Source organism: Rhinolophus ferrumequinum, chromosome 12 (assembly GCF_004115265.2).
Source record: "Rhinolophus ferrumequinum isolate MPI-CBG mRhiFer1 chromosome 12, mRhiFer1_v1.p, whole genome shotgun sequence".
Taxonomy (NCBI): Eukaryota; Metazoa; Chordata; class Mammalia; order Chiroptera; family Rhinolophidae; genus Rhinolophus; species Rhinolophus ferrumequinum.
Window position 1 is genome coordinate 11,087,143 of NC_046295.1, and position 18,866 is coordinate 11,106,008.

Consider the following 18,866-nt stretch of genomic DNA (forward strand, 5'->3'; position numbering starts at 1 on the left):
TATAAGGCTCTCACATACTTCTAATTTCTGAGACCTAAGATTTTGATTGTTGTCTTCACTGCTAATTTACTAGTGCCTAAAACCATGACTGGAAGGTAGCTGATAACTCTAAGTATTTTGAGGGTGAATGAATGCAAGTCTTAGTTTCATTTTAGACATAATACTAGATCATGGTAAAAAAAACACAGGGAATTGCTAAAAACCTTCATATTCAATAAAACATAAACCTTTGTATTATTTAATTAACATAATGTCTTTGGAGGTTTTATGTATTCTTTTTTTATTTTGGCATAACGTTCCATAATTAATATTACAAAGAGTTGTCTTTTTATAGTCAAGGGGAACACAAAATCTAGTTCTTCTGGCTTTTTTTTGGGCTTTATCTGAAGAACAGTTTGACGTTTGACCATTACATATTTGGCTGCATAAACTCCCAAAATTCTCACAAAACACAACTTGTGGACAACATGTGATTACCACCATATGAATTTGTGAGATATAGGATGTGTTGTGGTATGTACGCAACTATTATTTAATTAAAATTGGACATTTTCCAATGACTCACATCAATGCCATTCATTAGTCGCTGTCCCTGCTGCTTTAGATAGATGCTCAGGAAGCCCGAGAAGTTACATATTAGTCAAGAAAATACTTTAGAAAAGGTAAATCTAATTTTGTGTAATTAACAGAGTTTAACACTCAGGATTTCCACAAATGCTCTATTGCCAATGCTTGACTACGGTAGAATAAGATGATGTTTTAAAGTATTCAAAGTATTTATTTCATTATCTTAAGTAGGTCTTAAAGTGGGAAATAAAAACAAATTTGTCGTAAGACTGTCACAAAATAAAATCACTGACATCCTCATGACTCAGCAATAACATATAAAAAAAGTATAATTTGACAATGACTTAGTCCTAAGTTTTTTCAGTGACTTCAAGCCTCTTAAGAGAAATTTGCAAAGAAAGTATTCAAAAATGTGACATAACTTTTATACCTTGAGAATATTTTCCATTCTGACCTCTGAAAGAACTTTCTTTCTTGCTGTTGTTCCGTCTTTCCAATCTGGAACATAAGGCCTATCTTGAAGTTCTTTTTCCCCTCCTTCTACAAAAAGCACCCAGAGTCTGTCTATTCCCCTCTTTTTAAATTTGGCTCCTCCTATAGCTTTTGCTTTCGTTTAGTTTTTTGAGTTCCAATAGAAGCTCCCTCCTTCCTGCAACCTGAGTTAGAGTAAGGCTGGCTGGGTGCAAGGAGAAATGTTTCATGGGTCCTTTCTGGCTTCTGATTAATGTGTCATATTTTCAGTTTTTTCTTCAGAGTAGTTCTCATGTTACATTATTCTGGAATAAAACGAGAACATGTTGTTTATGCAAACTCTAAGCTCCCTCTCCTTAACTGAAGCATCAATAGCTTTAGTGAAAAATAACTGAGCTAAGAATTCTGGCAGAGTAGGGGTTAAGTTTTATCATGAAATTTCTTTCTTAAAAGTCCAAACCATTAAACTGCATAGTTATAAACTCATAGCTCAAATAAAAAGTCAAGTTATTCAAGGCAAGTACTAGTCCTGTAAAAAAAAAAGTTACATAAATAGAGAAACGCTGAATCAAGTGGAAAGGTTGGCAAATATGTAAATATGCTAACAAAGGTATTTTCTTACCAAAGCCAGATTGATGCTCCTTGTACTTAAAAATCAAACTGTATTAGCACCTGGAAATATCAAGCTTTATAAAAATGTATAGATAAAGAAAGAATGATCACGGCACATAATGTAACATATACTGAATTTTACCCAGTAATAAAAATTGAAAAATGTAAAACCAAAGAGCAGGGGATTTCAAAGAGTTTTTAGAAACAGTGCTGAGTAGGTTGTTTGTATTCCCACTGCAAGGTGAATCAAGAACACCAGACTCAACACAAATTGCTCAAGTCATTCTCCCATCAGTAACATCCAGAGGCACACATATTTACTCCTGGCCAGGAAACATCCACTTAAATGTATCCCTGACTGACAGAGTGACAGATATAACACATGAGAAAGAACCATTACTTTAATTTTTATTAAATTTATTGGAGTGACATTGGTTAGTAAAAGTATATAGGTTTCAAGTGTACAATTCTGTAACACATCATCTGTATATCACATTGTGTGTTCACCACCCAGAGACAGTTCTCTTTCCATCACCATATATTTGACTCCCTGTACCCTCTTCTACAAGGCCCCTCTTTTAGCATTTTACTTTTAGCATTTACTTTTAGCATAAACTTTTAGCATAAAAGTTTTAGCATAAACTTTTAGCATTTCATTTAGCAAGATCCATACATGTTGTTGCAAATGACAGTATTTCATTTTTTTTTTTCCTCAAGAAAGATTTTTTTTTTTTTATTTGTTGTCATTTTTATCTCTTGGCTTCTTTTCTCTTTTTCTTTTTTTTTAAATTAAAGTTCATTGGGGTAACAATTGTTAATAAAATTACATAGATTTAAGGTGTACAATTCTGTATTACATTATCTATAAATCACATTGTGTGCTCACCACCCAGAGTTAGTTCTCCTTCCATCACCATATATTTGATCCCCCTTACCCTCATCTCCCACCTCCCACCCCCCTTACTCTCTGGTAACCACTAAACTATTGTCTGTGTCTATGAGGTTTTGTTTCTCATTTGTTTGTCTTGTTCTATTGTTGTTTTTGGTTTATATACCACATATCAGTGAAATCATATGGTTCTCTGCTTTTTCTGTCTTATTTCGCTTAGCATTAAAATCTCAAGATCTATCCATCTTGTCACAAATGGTTGTATTTCATCTTTTCTTACCACCGAATAGTATTCCATTGTGTATATATACCACAACATCTTTATCCATTCATCTATCGAAGGACATTTTGGTTGTTTCCATGTCTTGGCCACCGTAAATAAAGCTGCAATGAACGTTGGAGCACACGTGTCTTTATGGATAAATGTTTTCAGATCTATTGGGTAGATACCTAGGAGTGGGATTGCTGGGTCATACGGTAATTCTATTCGTGATTTTTTGAGGAGCCTCCACACTGCCTTCCATAGCGGCTGCACCAGTCTGCATTCCCACCAACAGTGTATGAGGGTTCCTTTTTCTCCCCAGCCCCTCCAACACTTCTTACTATTTGTCTTGTTGATGATAGCCATTCTGACTGGGGTGAGGTGATAGCTCATTGTGGTTTTTATTTGCATTTCTCTGATGATTAGTGATGTTGAGCATTTTTTCATATGTCTATTTGCCTTTTGTATGTCCTCTTTGGAGAAATGTCTCTTCAGGTCCTCTGCCCATTTTTCAATTGGGTTGTTTGTTTTTTTGTTGTTGAGTTTCATGAGTTCCTTGTATATTTTGGATATTAGCCCCTTATCGGAGGCACTGTTTGCAAAAATCTTCTCCCATTCAGTTGGTTGTCCCTTTATTTTGTCAATTCTTTTGCTGTGCAGAAGCTTTTAAGTTTGATATAGTCTCATTCATTTCTTTTAGCTTTTACTTCCCTTGCCTTTGGAGTCAAATTCACAAAATGCCCTTTGAACCCAAGGTCCATGTTTAGTACCTATGTTTTCTTCTATGCAGTTTATTGATTCGGGTCTTATGCTTGAGTCTTTGATACATTTTGAATTAATTTGGGTACGTGGTGACAGCTAGCAGTTCAGTTTCATTCTTTTGGACATGGCTTTCCAATTCTGCCAACACCATTTATTGGAGAGGCTGTCTTTTCTCCATTGTATTTTTTTTGCTTCTTTTTGAAAAATTATCTGTCCATATTTATGGGGTTTTATTTCTGAGTTCTCAATTTTATACCATTAGTCTGTGTGTCTGGTTTTCTGCCAATATCATGCTGTTTTGATTATTGTTGCCCTGTAGTACAAGCTAAAGTCAGGGAGTGTGATACCTCCATGATTGTTCTTTTTTCTTAAGATTGCTTTGGCTATTTGGGGTCTTTTGTGGTTCGAAACAAATCTGATGATTTTTTTGTTCTATTTCTTTAAAAAATGCCATTGGGATTTTGATGGGGATTGCATTAAATCTGTATATTGCTTTGGGTAATATGGCCATTTTAATTATGTTGATTCTTCAAATCCATGATCACGGAATGTCTTTCATTTCTTTGTGTCTTCTTCAATTTCTTTTAAAAATGTCTTATAATTTTCGGCATATAGGTCTTTCACATACTTGGTGAAGTTTATTCCTAGGTATTTTATTCTTTTTGCTGCAATTGCAAAAGGAATTGTTTCTTTTTATTTCTTTTTCTGAGGTTTCATTGTTAGTATATAGGAATGCAATGGACTTTTGTACGTTGATTATGTAGCCGGCAGCTTTACTGTACTCGTTGATTGTTTCTAATAGCTTGTTGGTGGAGTCTTTAGGATTTTCTATATATAGCATCATGTCATCTGCAAAGAGTGACAGTTTAACTTCTTCATTCCCAATTTGGATGTCTTTTACTTTTTTCTCTTGCCTGATTGCTCTGGCGAGGACTTCCAACACTGTGTTGAAAAGCAGAGGTCATAGGAGAGAGCCCTGTCGTGTTCCTGAACGTAGAGCAAAGGGCTTCAGTTTTCCACCATTAATTATGAGATTAGCTGAGGGTTTGTCATATGTGGCCTTTATTATGTTAAGGTATTTTCCTTCTGTACCTATTTTATTAAGTGTTTTAGTCATAAATGGATGTTGTATCTTGTCAAAAGCTTTTTCTGCATCAGTTGATATAATCATATGATTTTTGTCCTTTATTTTGTTTATGTGCTGTATCACATTGATGGATTTGCATATGTTGAACCATCCTTGTGCCCCGGGGATGAACCCCACTTTGTCGTGATGAATAATATTTTTAATGCATTGTTGCATTTGATTTGCTAGAATTTTGTTTAGGATTTTTGCACCTGTATTCATCAGAGATATTGGTCGTAGTTTTCTTTTTTTGTGTTGTCCTTACCAGGTTTTGGTATCAGGGTAATGTTGACATCATAAAATGAGTTAGGGAGTACTGTCTCTTCTTCAATTTTTTGGAAGAGTTTGAGCAGTATTGGTATTAGATACTCTTTGAAGGTTTGGTAGAATTCAGTAGTGAAGCCATCTGGTCCCAGACTTTTGCTTTTGAGAAGGTTTTGGATCACTAATTCAATTTTGTTACTAGTGATCGGTCCGTTTAGATTTTCCAGTTCTTCATGGTTCAGCCTAGGAAGGCTATATTTTTCTAAGAACTTGTCTATTTCTTCTAGGATATTGAATTTTGGGCATATAGTCCTTCATAGTATTCTTGGGTGATCCTTTGTATTTTTGTGGCATGTGTGATAAATTCTCTTTCGTTTCTGATTTTGTTAATTAGTATCTTTTCTCTTTTTATCTGAGTGAGTCTAGCCAAGCATTTGTCAGTTTTATTAATCTTTTTAAAGAACCAGCTGTGTCACATTAATTTTTTTCTATTGTCTTTTTGTTCTCTATTCCATTTAGTTCTGCTCTGATTTTTATTATTTCATTTCTTCTGCTGATCTTGGATTTCATTTGTTCTTTTTCTAGTTCTTTAAGGAGTAACGTGGGGTTATTTATTTGGTATTTTCCTTGTTTCTTCACATAGACCTTTAATTATATACATTTCCCTCTTAAAACTGCTTTCACTGCATCCCAAAAATATTGGTAGGATGTATTTTCATTTTCATTTGTTTCTTTTGATCTCTCCTCTAATTTCTCCTTTGACCCAGTTGTTCTTTAAAAGTATGTTGTTTAATCTCCATGTATTTGTGTTTTTTCCTGCTTTCTTTTTGCAGTTGATATCCAATTTCAAAGCCTTGTGATCAGAGAATATGCTTGGTATGATTTCAATCTTCTTAAATTTGCTGAGGCTGATTTTATGTCCCAATATATGGTCTATCCTTGAGAATGTTCTATGTACACTAGAAAAGAATGTATAGTCTGATGTTTTAGGATGAAGTGCTCTATATATGTCAGTTATGTCCATTTCATCTAATGTGTCATTTAGGGCTACTGTTTCGTTATTTATTTTCTGTTTGGATGATCTATCCATAGCTGTCAATGATGTATTTAAGTCCCTTAGTATAATTGTGTTTTGGTCAATTTCTCTCTTTAGTTCTGTTAGTAGTTGCTTGGTATATTTCGGTGCTCCCTGATTGGGGGCATAAATATTGATGACTGTTATGTCTTCTTGTTGTATAGTCCCCTTTACCATTATGAAATGTCCATCTTTGTCTCTTGTTACCTTTTTCACCCTGAAGTCTGTTTCATCTGATATCAGTACAGCTACACCTGATTTTCTCTGGATACCATTTGCTTAGAGTATCAATTTCCCTTTCACTTTGAGTTGCACTAGACTCAAAAGTCCTTGTAGCTGAGATATGTCTCTTGGAGACAGCATATGGTAGGGTTTAGTTTTTTGATCCAATCTGCTACTCTGTGCCTTTTTATTGGTGAGTTCAGTCACCAATAAAATGGAGTTATAATAAATGGAGTTTAGTCACCATTTACATTTAGGGTGATTATTGATGTGAGGATTTCCTATCATTCTATCTTTCGTTTTCTGGTAAGACTGTATGTATCTCCATTGTTTCTTTGCCGTTTTGTTGCTGTCTGTCATTTCTGTGTGGTGGTATTCTATGATATTTCCCTTTATTTATTCCTTTATTACAGTATATATTTCAGTTCTGGATTTTTTTTTGAGTGGTTACTCTTAAGTATTTGTAAAAGAAAGTTTGATAGTTAGAGTATTCCGTTTTCTTCAGCACACTTACTTTCTCCATTCCCATATTCTGGTTCAGGCCTTTACTATCCCCCTTTTTATGTTTTGGTTGCCACAAATTGTCTCTGTTTTTGGTGGTCAAATTTAGTATTTTTTGTAGTGCAGGTCGTGTATTGGAAAATTCCCTCAGCTTCTGTATGTCTGGAAAGGTCTTCATTCCTCCTTCATATCTAAAGGATATCTTTGCTGGGTATATTATTCTTGGCTCACAATTTCTCCCTTTTAATAGTTTGAATATTTGGTTCCACTCCCTCTTGGCTTGTAGAGTTTCTGCTGAGAAAACTGATGATAATCCAATGGGCTTTCCTTTGTAGGTTACTACCTTCTTTTCCCTGGCTGCCTTGAGGATTCTTTCTTTTTCGTTGATTTTTGATAGCTTGAATACAATGTGCCTTGGAGAAGGCCTGTTGGGATTGAGATAATTAGGTGTTGTATTTGCTTCTTGGATTCGAGGAACCAGTTCTTTCCACAAGTTTGGGAAGTTCTCATCGACTGTTTGTTTGAATATACTCTTTGTTTCTTTCTCTCTTTCTTCTCCTTCTGGTATGTGTATTATTCTTATATTGCTCTTTCTGATGGAGTCAGAAAGTTCCTGTAGAGTTCTTTCATTTCTTTTAAGACTCAAGTCTCTTTCTTCTTCCATCCGTGTCATTTCTATCTTCGATGTCACTGATTCTTTCCTCCATCTGGTCAACTCTACTACCTAAGCTGGCTATTTCATTCTTCATTTCTTCTATTGAGTTGTTCATCTCCAGAAATTCTATTTGGTTCTTTTTTAAAATTTCAATCTCTTTGGTAAAATGTTCATGTTGTTCTTTGATTGTGTTTCTGAGTTCATTAAATTGCCTTTCTGTGTTTTCTTGCATCTCTTTGAGTTTTTTCAGAACTGCAATCTTGAATTCTCTGTCATTTAGGTCACATATTTCCATATCTTTAAGTTTCTTTTCTGGAGACTTTTCACTTTTTTTCTGAGCTATCTTGTTGCCTTGGTTTTTCACGGAAATTAATGATTTATTATTTCTCTTCCTAGACATCTACAGGAGTGGATTCTGCAACAGGATGATAGGAAGAGGTCTTTCTTTTGTTTTCCAGTACTTGTTGGTAGAATGTTTTATTTTCTCTCCAACTGCAGCCTTTTTTTGTCTCTCACACTATAGTGTTATGTTTTCTCTGCACTATTCCAGCTTGTCACACAGTGGGAGAATTCCCTGGAAGGTGGGCTTCTCCTTTGTTAACAGTTCATCTGGTTCATAGGGTGTTGCATCCATGTGGGGATGCAGAGAGCTTTTGAAGTTTCAAAGCTCTTCCTGCACCAGATTCAGAGCTGGTGTGTTTCAGCAGTTCTGTTTACTCTTGCAGGGATCCACCCAGATAGGTGGGGACAGGGGTGGGGTGAGTTGTGAGAGGTGGCCCAGAGTAATGGCAGCAACCACCACCACAGCCAGTCCTGCTTTCACAGCTCCCTCTCCTTTGCCAGAATTAGTTGGGCTGCAAATCTGTGTCTGTGGACCACAGTTCCCAGAACTGCAAATATTCTGTTCTTTTGATCTGACACTGCTACTGTTGCACTTCTAGCACTAGGCAGGTGGGGGCAGGGCGAGCTCTGGGAGGGTAGGGAGGCAGCGGCTAGTCTCATTGCCTATGGCTTCCTTTCACTGCAGCAGTGAGGGTTTAAACCACTGTTTTCAGCCTTCTTCCCTCAGTCTTTGCTCTGAGGTCTCTGGTGTGAGCATTGGATGCAGCCGTATTACGTGCTGTCCCCTCAGCCCTGTGGGCCATAAGCAGAGCACTAGCAGTCTTCATTCTTCCCTCTCCCGCAGCTGCGTTAGCTCCGGGATGCAGTGAGCTCGGAGCACTGAGCTAGGTCTGCATCCTTAGCCCACGCGGTCCCGTCTCCGCACTTCTCCCTTCCCTCCTCCCCTGCTCGTGCAATTTGCCCACCTTTAGGTGAATTCAGTAGTGGGCCTCTTCATCTTGCCTGTCTGCTGTGCAGGGAGTCCTTTGTGGAGTTATAGTTGTTCAATTTGTTGTAAATTCCGGGGGAGATTTCCAGAGGTTCACCTCACGCTGCCATTTTCATGACATCTTCAGTATTTCAGCTTTTTTTTTATGGCTGAGGAATATTCCATTGTGTATATGTCCCACATCTTCTTTATCCAATCATCTATCAAAAGACACTTCAGTTGTTTCCATGTCTTGGCCACTGTGAATAATGCTGCAATGAACATAGTGGTACATATATCTTTACAGATAAATGTTTTCAAATTTTTTGGGTAGATACCCAGGGCAGCGATTTGCTGGGTCATATGGTAATTCTATTCTTAATTTTTTGAGTAACTGCTATGCTATTTTCCATAGTAGCTGTATCAGTTTGCATTCCACCAACAATGTCTGAGGATTCCTTTTTTCCACAACTTTTCCAACAGTTGTTATTACTTGTGTTGTTAATAACAGCCATTCTAACAGGTGTGAGGTGGTATCTCACAGTGATTTGTATTCCCCGAATAGCTAGTGAAATTGAGTATCTTTCATATATCTGTTGGCCATATATCTGTCGTATGTCTTCATGTTGTATGGGAGAAGTGTCTGTTCAGGTCCTTTGCATTTTTTTAACTAGATTGTTTGGTTTCTTGTTGTTGTTACTTAATCTGTCAAATTGCTCTTTCATAAGATGTGTTTAGCACATTATACTGGGTGTTGGGGCAGAGCACTTGATCACAACAATAAGAAGTATCTAAATTATGTCTTTAGCATCTTGTTATGGGAGAAGAGCCCACAGCCTATACTGTTTTGTTTTATCTTTTTTTTTTTTTTAAATTAGAAAGCACCTCTCAGAGTTTACATCCACCATCCACATATGTATATTAGCTGGGGATGAGAGGGTGGGGTCATTTTAATAGGTATGGATTCATTTACAGGACTATTTTCTTGAGGTATTGTCAAGGGAGCTTGTGGTATCATTTGTTGCCCACTTCTCTCAGAATAAAGAAAGTTGTTCCAATTATTTTGCCATGTCTTTTCCTTAACACAAAAGAAAAAGGTAATATTTCACTGGAATAGAATTGATTCTAGACATTTGAGTGTTTCTTTCAAATTAAATTCTTTCTTATCCTGAGGAAGGATCTGTCATTTGGCAGCATTGAATAAAATGATAGGGTTTGTAATGGACTTAGGTCTTCTGGAATTCTCTAGTCTTTTTCAAATTTATCTATTTTCAAAGTGCTTCCTTTTATTCTAGTAGTCTTAGAGAAAGAATGGAAGTGCCCATTCAGCCTTTTTCAAATAAATATACCCCACAGTATAACTCTTACAAATATAAAAAGCAAAGTTTGTGTCCTTGCCAATAACCTTCTCATTGTAGCACAAATTAACATTAAAGCAAAAGCTTTCACTGAGTTATCAAATCTATTCCACGCATTCTCTTGTCTCTGGATACTTTCTTTTTTCTCTTCCTTCAACTTTCTGACAAAAGATTTCACTTCTAAAGGAAACATAAATTTATACTGCACAGCTGAAACACTGCTATATTGCAGGTTGACATTTTGCCATGGCCAACCAAGGTTCTTTTTATAATATGTTCATAAACCTGAACATCAAATAGCTACTTTCCCCATATGAAGTTTAGTGGAAATTATAATCTTTCATATACTTAGACTGTAAGAACTACCTATATTTATTCAGTGTCCACTTTATGATTGTTTATTCTTTAATTATTTTAATATTTTATCTCCACAATGTTAGATAAAAGCTGGATTTTCCTTGTAAGCTGTAAATTCATCCATATTTGTTTATTCCTGCACTTGATGAATACATAATTTAAAGTACTTTATATTGCTTCAAAAACATGCGTAGAAATCACTCTGAGTTATAAGGATATATGCTAATGTTCTAAATCTAATATTGGATTTTTTTTGATGTAGCTATTTCAAATAGAGAGGTTATTATTTTTTAATTTTAATTTTTTTAAAGTTTTTATTGGGGAAGGGGAACAGGACTTTATTGGGGAACAGTGTGTACTTCCAGGCCTTTTTCCCAAGTCAAGTTGTTGTCCTTCCAACCTTAGTTGTGGAGGGTGCCGTTCAGCTTGAGGACGCATTCCAACCAACTGAGCCATCTGGGAGCTCAGCGGCAGCTCAGCTCAAGGTGCTGTGTTCAATTTTAGTTGCAGGGGGCACTGCCCACCATCCCTTGTGGGACTTGAGGAATTGAACTGGCAACCTTGTGGTTGAGAGCCCACTGGCCCATGTGGGAATCGAACCGGCAGCCTTCGGAGTTAGGAGCACGGAGCTCCAACCGCCTGAGCCACCGGGCCGGCCCCCTAGAGAGTTTATTTTTAATGGAAGTAACCAGGTGTTTCATTGGCTTCCATGTACTGAATTTTGGTATAGTAGGGCAATATATTTGGTGATAGTTTCAAACTGATGGTGCATACCTTACATACATTAAGTAGGACAGTACCAGATTTTAAGTCTTGGTTAGTATTCTTTTACATAAAAAAAAAAAATGGCCTATGGGTGGATCATTATATGATAGTTAATTTCTGATGAAACAATCAAATCTATAAGTTAAATCATTAATCTCATTAAAGGACTGATGCCTACCCAAAATAAGTGTCAATTTTAGGAGGAATTGATGTGTATACTTTTTTTTTTTTCTGGATGAGCAGAAAGTTCATACTTCTAAATTTATAAATCTCAGCCTTATACACTATAGTTCACCCTTAGCAACACTTGTCATTGACCCTACCAATCCAATTTTTATCCATAAGTAAATTTCCCCTTGCATTTCTTTTCCTCTTTATCCAGCACGTAGTCAGTAGTCCATTGTTGTAAGCCCTCTTTTCCAAAAATCCTTAGTTCCCTTCCCTCTATCCTACAATTTTCATAATTCACCTACACAGCCATCAGTTTTTTTCTGTGTCTTCAACTATGCAGCTGAGTATTCCATCACTCTGGAAATTGTTGTTTAGGGTCATTCCAAGACATACATGAAATCAACTGGATAGGTAAAACTGCCTTCCCATCCCACTAATGGTGATGTGACTCTCCTGGTTTCAAAGAAGATTGTTTTACATCTTTTGCCATCTCTAAATAACATACCACCTTTACTTTTAGCCAATTCTAGCCTCACAATTTTACTTACAGTATAGAAGTCACCAGTTTGGACTCCTAGATCTTTCCATCAGCAATTACAAGTTTTCTAACAGCAATTCCATGCTAGCCTGACTAATACACAAGTCCTTTAATTATTTGAGCTAATTCTTACCATGTTACCCTTTTCACATTTGTATTTGGAGGTGAGTAGTTGCTAAGCACCTTGAATGCAAAGACAAATAAAACACAATAATTGAGGGGATGCTTGCATCAGAATCATGCTATGAGGTCTGCAACAGAAGAGACAATACAACACTTGCTGAATAAATGAATGCATGAATGAATGAATGACTCCCATGAGTAATGAAGGCAGGCATATGGAGCATTTGGAATGCTGTTGAAAAGATACGATTGTGCTGTATTAATATGAATTATTAATTAGATAATGTTTACTCTAACAGGTTACTTATTAGCTTTTATTCGTTTTTAACAGAAACAAGAAAGACTTTAATCATTAATTCAGTGATGTAAATTTTTGACTTTTTTTTGCTCGATGAGCTGTATAAACAAGAAGCCATCAATAAAACCAAGAAGTATCTTTTTTTTCATTAAAATATTTAATTTTTACCAGTCACTATGCTAAGTGTTTTTGAAGTAGTATATCTTTAAATTTTCACTCCTCACCTCATGGAGGTAAGCACTGTCATTAAAATTAACCATCACACCACTATTTTATAGATAAAGTAGTTGAGTCTTAGAGGCAGTACTTAATTTACTCAGGATCATTCAATGGAAAGAATACATCCAAGGCCTTTGAATCCTGAGTCCCAATTATTAACAATCACTTCTTCCCTTATAATAAAATTTAAAAATGCCACTCAAATCACGTGGAGAAAGAAGTTTACACTCTTATGTAACTCAGAAAAGACCTGCATTCAGATTAGATACTAATGATCACTCTCAAACAATTGCCCTTTTTTAATGTCAGCAATTCCTATATTCTTTCTTAATATATCCAGTGAAAATTAGTGTCTTAAACTCTATTTTATTCTAAATAATCTATCATCCTAAGACAAACAGTCCTAAATACTAATATCCATGTTCAATGTTATCACATTGGATAGGTTTCATTTTAACCTGCTTCATGAATCTGTTAAATACCCCGGGACCTATGTCTCAGTCATTCAGATCAATACTTTGATCTGTTCCAATTAAATTATCCTCCTTTAGGGAGCTAGCCTGATAAAAATGGTTTAAGTAGCTCAAACAATTTGGGTTCATTTCCCTTTCCTAGTTTGAATCCTATAAAAATAAGTGCCTTTTTGATATTCTTAAATTGAAATATTGATATCTGTAGACCTTGCTGTAAATTACTAAAAACTAAAGTTAGAATAATCAATTCAAGATATGTAGGTAGTTATTTTTTTAAAAATGTTATTTTTTTAAAAATATCATTTGTTCCTTAAAGGCTGCTAGTGATTTCTTATACGTTATTTCTTTACTGTTTCAATATAATTACTTTATAATTTGTAAACCATTTTTCTAAAAATATCATAAATAAAATATTATATTTTAAGTTTACCAAATTTTATTTGATATTGGGAATTGTCTTAAGATTAATTCTCTTCAAATGTGGAAAATCTCTTATGAATAAAATAATAAATAATGATTACTAAATATAGGTGGTAAATTGAGACATCAATTTACTTAGGTAGTTGAGACTAGATCAGATATATTTTGACTTACCGTGAATAATAAATAATTGTATTACCCAATGGTTCCTGTTATCTGTACTTGATAAATGGGGTAGGTTCATATTTTAAGAGCACTACTTCCTCTAATGACCTCAGATTGTACCATATAATAAAAGAAGACGATTTAATTGATTAAAGTCAAATGGAAAAATGGAAACAGATGTAGACTTTTCTCTTTAACCATAAGTTTTAAAAAAACTTTTTTTAATTTCAAAAACATTAGCTAAGTAATATCGGAACCATGTTTATCATAGGGTAGGATATATTTAAAAAGAAATTATTTCTTCCCAAGTATGGCTTGCTTTCAGCTTTCCTCCCATGTGTCTTATTTCTGCTGTTTAATATTGGCAGTCAAAGAAAGAATTATCTCTTAATTTGAAACAAAAGCACTGATATGAAAAAGTATATGCATGCACAAATAAAACCTAAGGAATGAATTGCATTAAAGGTTTAAAATAAATATGTTAAAGATTAAATTAGCTTTGTTCAGTTACTCAAATATTTTTCCTCCTTCTAAAGATAGATGATAGATAGATGGATAGATAGATAGATAGATAGATATTTTATTTTAATAGAATTTGCAAGGATAAGTTTATTTGCTAATTCATTTCTTAAGAAAGGAATTCTCGAGTGGACAATTGAACTCTGAATATATTGAATCATATTTCACAAACAATTTCTTATTCCCAAAAAATAACTAAGTAAACATCAGTGCAAACTATAATTTTTCTTTCTTAGACCTCAAAGAATATACTTTAGAGCAAACACAAATCCCTACCAAATTATATTAGGATAAATTAATAAGAGTAACACCTTGTATCTTAAAATATAGCAATATTTTGAATCTTTAACTCAGGATATGAAAGATTTCAACTCACTCATCTAATATAAACATATAATAATCAGGAAATTTTCCTAAGATTTGGAATTACCTGCTTTCTACTGAATTGGCTGTAGTCTCTTCTTGAATATGGTAGTTGGTTGGAAAATTTTGTTGAAAACAAACTTCCTGGAACAAGAAACTTTATTTTCAAGATGACTATATATAACCTTCATGGATATATTTTATGAGATCTCTAAGAGCGATGTGAGTTTTAGCTTTTTTGGAGGCCAAAACTCTGGATGCTTGAATCTACATATTTTTTTTTCTTTTCTGTATAATTTTGTGAATAGGGATCAGAAACAGTTCTAACTATCCCCGTATAAAAAAAGATGTGGTTATTTATCAGTTCATTTGGTAGTTGATTGGGTTAACATTAATCCTTAATATTTCTTGAATGAATTTGTAAATTTACTTTTTGTGATTTAAAATAAATAACTGAGCAGAACAGAATCCAATCTAGAAATAAGTGTTTAATAGTTATTAAATAATTATTTTTACCAAAAGTTAATCATATATGTCCTCCATACTATTCCCTACTTGTTTTATTTATTACTATTGACTCCACTCTCTACTGTGTTTCCCGGAAAATAAGACTTAGCCAGACAATCAGCTCAAATGCGTCTCTTGGAGCAAAAATTAATATAATACCCGATATTACATTACATTATATTATATTATATTATATTATATTATATTATATTATATTATATTATTCTATCATATTAATTATATTAAAGACCTGGTCTTATTTAGCACCAAAAGACGCATTAGTGCTGATTATCCTGCTAGGTCTTTTTTTCGGGGACACATGGTAGCATGTTTTGAATCTTTTTTTCTATCCCCCTATGTTGGCATAGTTTATGATGCCTTAACAAATGTCCCTGTCCATTTTATTGTGTCCTGACTTCTTTCTATAAATTTAGAATCTTCTGTCTTCTGTTTCAACTCTATTCCATTCTTCATTTCATTACCAGAACAATCTTTGTAAAGCACATCTCTTCATTCCTGTTCTTGAGATAAACAACAACAACAAAAACAACCGTGGCTTAAAAGTTCTTTTAAAATTGGCCTCTTGCTAACCTGTCTTCAGCTCCTGCAACCCTCAAAATGAAAGATTTTAATAAAACTGTGTTCACCTGTCTATCAGTTTTATTAGTATGAATTCATTGAGGATTAGCAGCAAGTCAAATTCATCATTATCAATAATAAATTTTAAAGTAATTGTGTATTCTGTTTTCTCTAATTTAAACAATATGTAATTATATAAATTAGAAGTAAAAATATTCCATTTCCCTAATCCAATTTTGCTCACCTTCCTTATCTCTTAGCCAATCATCACCAGAAATATTCTCTATTAACAGTTGACATATCTTTCTAAGGTCTTCTCTGCCTATTCAAACAATAAAACAATAAAAATGGTAAAGAGGTAAGTTTTAGATATATAGATATATAGCTGCATTCTATGCAGATCTACCTCATGATCAGTAGTTTCTCAGTATTATATTATTTTGATATTCCGTATTGCACTGTTCCTGAGTGACATAGAGGATCAAACAGCTTCTTCATTCAATTCCTTTCTTTTGTAAACAAGGTTACATTGTACACTCCACCTCAGGCTCCCACTCTTTCGTGCTCTCTCTCTTACTCCCCACCCCTCAGATGAACTTCTGCAGTTAAAAAAAAATGGTTAATTGAAAAATACATGTTTTAAACTTTATAGAACTTTATCAAATATTCATTTAAAAAGTTTGTATCAGTTTCTGTGCTAACCAAACTTTTCAGGTAGAAAACATAATAAATTCCTTCAATGTATCTATTCTTCAGATAAGATATGCTCTAGCTATTGTTTTAATGTATATGCTGACTGCTAATATCTTCTAACATATTTATAGGTAATTTGTATCTTTTCTCTATTTGCTTAGTCCTGTTCTTCTTTACCTGTGTTCTTATTAGTTTTTTTTTTTTTTTTTTTTTTTTAAACAACCGTTAGAGTTTTTAAACATATTTTAGCTATTCGGTCTTAGTCAATATGTTGTAAATCCTTTTCTAATCTGTCAATTGCATTATATCTATTTTTCGTGTGTCTTGCTTCATATGTAAATTTAAAATTTTTATGTATTTTCATCTGTCGATTTTGCTTTACAGTCTATGTGATGAATAATACACTCAGAATGGCTATCCTCTCCTGATTTGCTTAACAACATCTTTCTATATTTTATCCTAGTCTGTTTATTTTTCATTGCATAATAATATTACTAAATAGTACTCAGTACATAAAACCACAATAATGAAAGCAAACTTTTTTTTTTAAAATACCCTGCCACCCAGAATTTTTTGTTTTAAATGTAAAAATAGCAATGGAAATAATCTTTGCCTGTGCCACATATGGCGACTGAGTGCTTGAAAGGTGACTAGTGCAACCAAAGAACTGAATTTTTAAGTTGACTTTCTTTTAATTTATTTAATATAAATACAATACGTACCTATTATTTTTCTACCCATTTATATAGATAAAAGGATAGATAAATTCATGGAATTAATTACACAACAATGGAATTATATAATACATTGATATTTTTAAAGATCAAAATGTTTCATTTCACTGGATTTGTAAATAAAGGAAAATTGAAAAGAAACATAAAACATCACAAAAATTCAGAAGTGTTTTTTCAAAACCAAATGTTTTAGCTTTTGAAAAAATGCTCTGGGTGGTGAACACACAATGCAATATATAGATGATGTATTACAGAATTGTACACTTGAAACCTATATAATTTTACTAACCAAAGTCACCCCAATAGATTTAATAAATTAAAAAAATGCTCTCTAAGTTCAACAGAAGACTATAAGACATGAATGTGAGGGGAGTCAGAATGTATCATTAAAAGTCATTTCTAAATACATATTTCAATATTTGGTAGTATCCCAATTAGGTTGGCTCCCTGAAATGAAAGATTAAATTAGAATTCTTTAATATTTTTCTCTCCCCCTTCTGTTTATCATTGGGTGCAGTATTTATATTTCATTTGTAGCCGTAATTCCTCTGTCTATTTAGGGTTGTTTTTTTTAATTACTATTACTTGATATTTAACCACATTTTTTCCCTTCACTTAAATAATTTATGTATAGGCTTAATTTTATCATTAAGTACATTAATGATACTTATCATTAAATAAATGATTAATTTTATCATTAAGTATGGGGACATTCAGTGAGTATATTCAATTTTTAAAACATCTTCCCATTATAACTACCTCCCAGTGTGTTATATAGTTATACACTGCTTAATGTTGAGAATACGTTTTGAGAAATGTGTCTGCAATTTTGTCATTGTGTGAACATTATAGTATGCTTACACAAATCTAGATGGCATAACCTACCACTGTAATTATATGTGCTATACTTTTATACAACTAGCAGCACAGTAGGTTTGTTTACACCAGCATCATGACAAACACGTGAGTAATGCCTTCCTTTATGACATTATGATGGCTGTGACAGGAAATTGTCAGCTCTGTTATAATCTGATGGGACCACCATCGTATATGCGGGCTCGTTTACCAAAATGTCATATGTGGCACATGACTGTAATATTTGAAGGTCATACTTTCATCTTCCAGAACTTATAGATGTGGCTTAATTGTGTTGGGGTTTTGAATAATGCTTAAGAGAGGCCTGAGGCCAGCCACATATGTAAGTTGTTGATAGCCTGTGTAAGTCAAAAGCCTTCTCTTTATTTGGATGTGCCTTCACCAGAAGTACACTTATCATAAAGCTAATAAAAATTAATCTTCAAGGTCACTAACTAGCAATGTATTCACACAGGCCCTAGCTATATTTATGGGAACAAAATGGAAAAATAAGATATTTTATCTTCAGTCAGTTAAACTAATTCAACTCTGACTTTCCCTTTGTCATATACATTAAGGTTTGTATGGCCTTAGGCATTTGGGGAATTCAGTTAAGTATAAATAGGGTTTACTTTGGTTTTAGCGATATATTTATGTGGTTCACCGTCAATTTTTTTGGTTTTAGCGATATATTTACGTGGTTCACCGTCAGTTTTGTGTGCAGTTAATTTATTGGCAGTTGCCCTGGTGTTAAAATTGCTTCCAGAAATAATCTTATTTCTCATTGGGCTGACAGACCAGGCATCAAAACATTAAGATACATATGCAGTGATCACAGTACAATATACATTGTCTCTATGGCACCCAGCAACTAAATTATGTAGGCAGCAAAATGGCAGTATGAAAAGTATGGATCTAGAAGCTAGACAGTGGGACAGTCTTCCAAATGTTTGGGGGAGGGGCTGAAAACTCTAAGAGAAGTTTTCTTAAGATTACCAAAAGTCCTAAAAAACA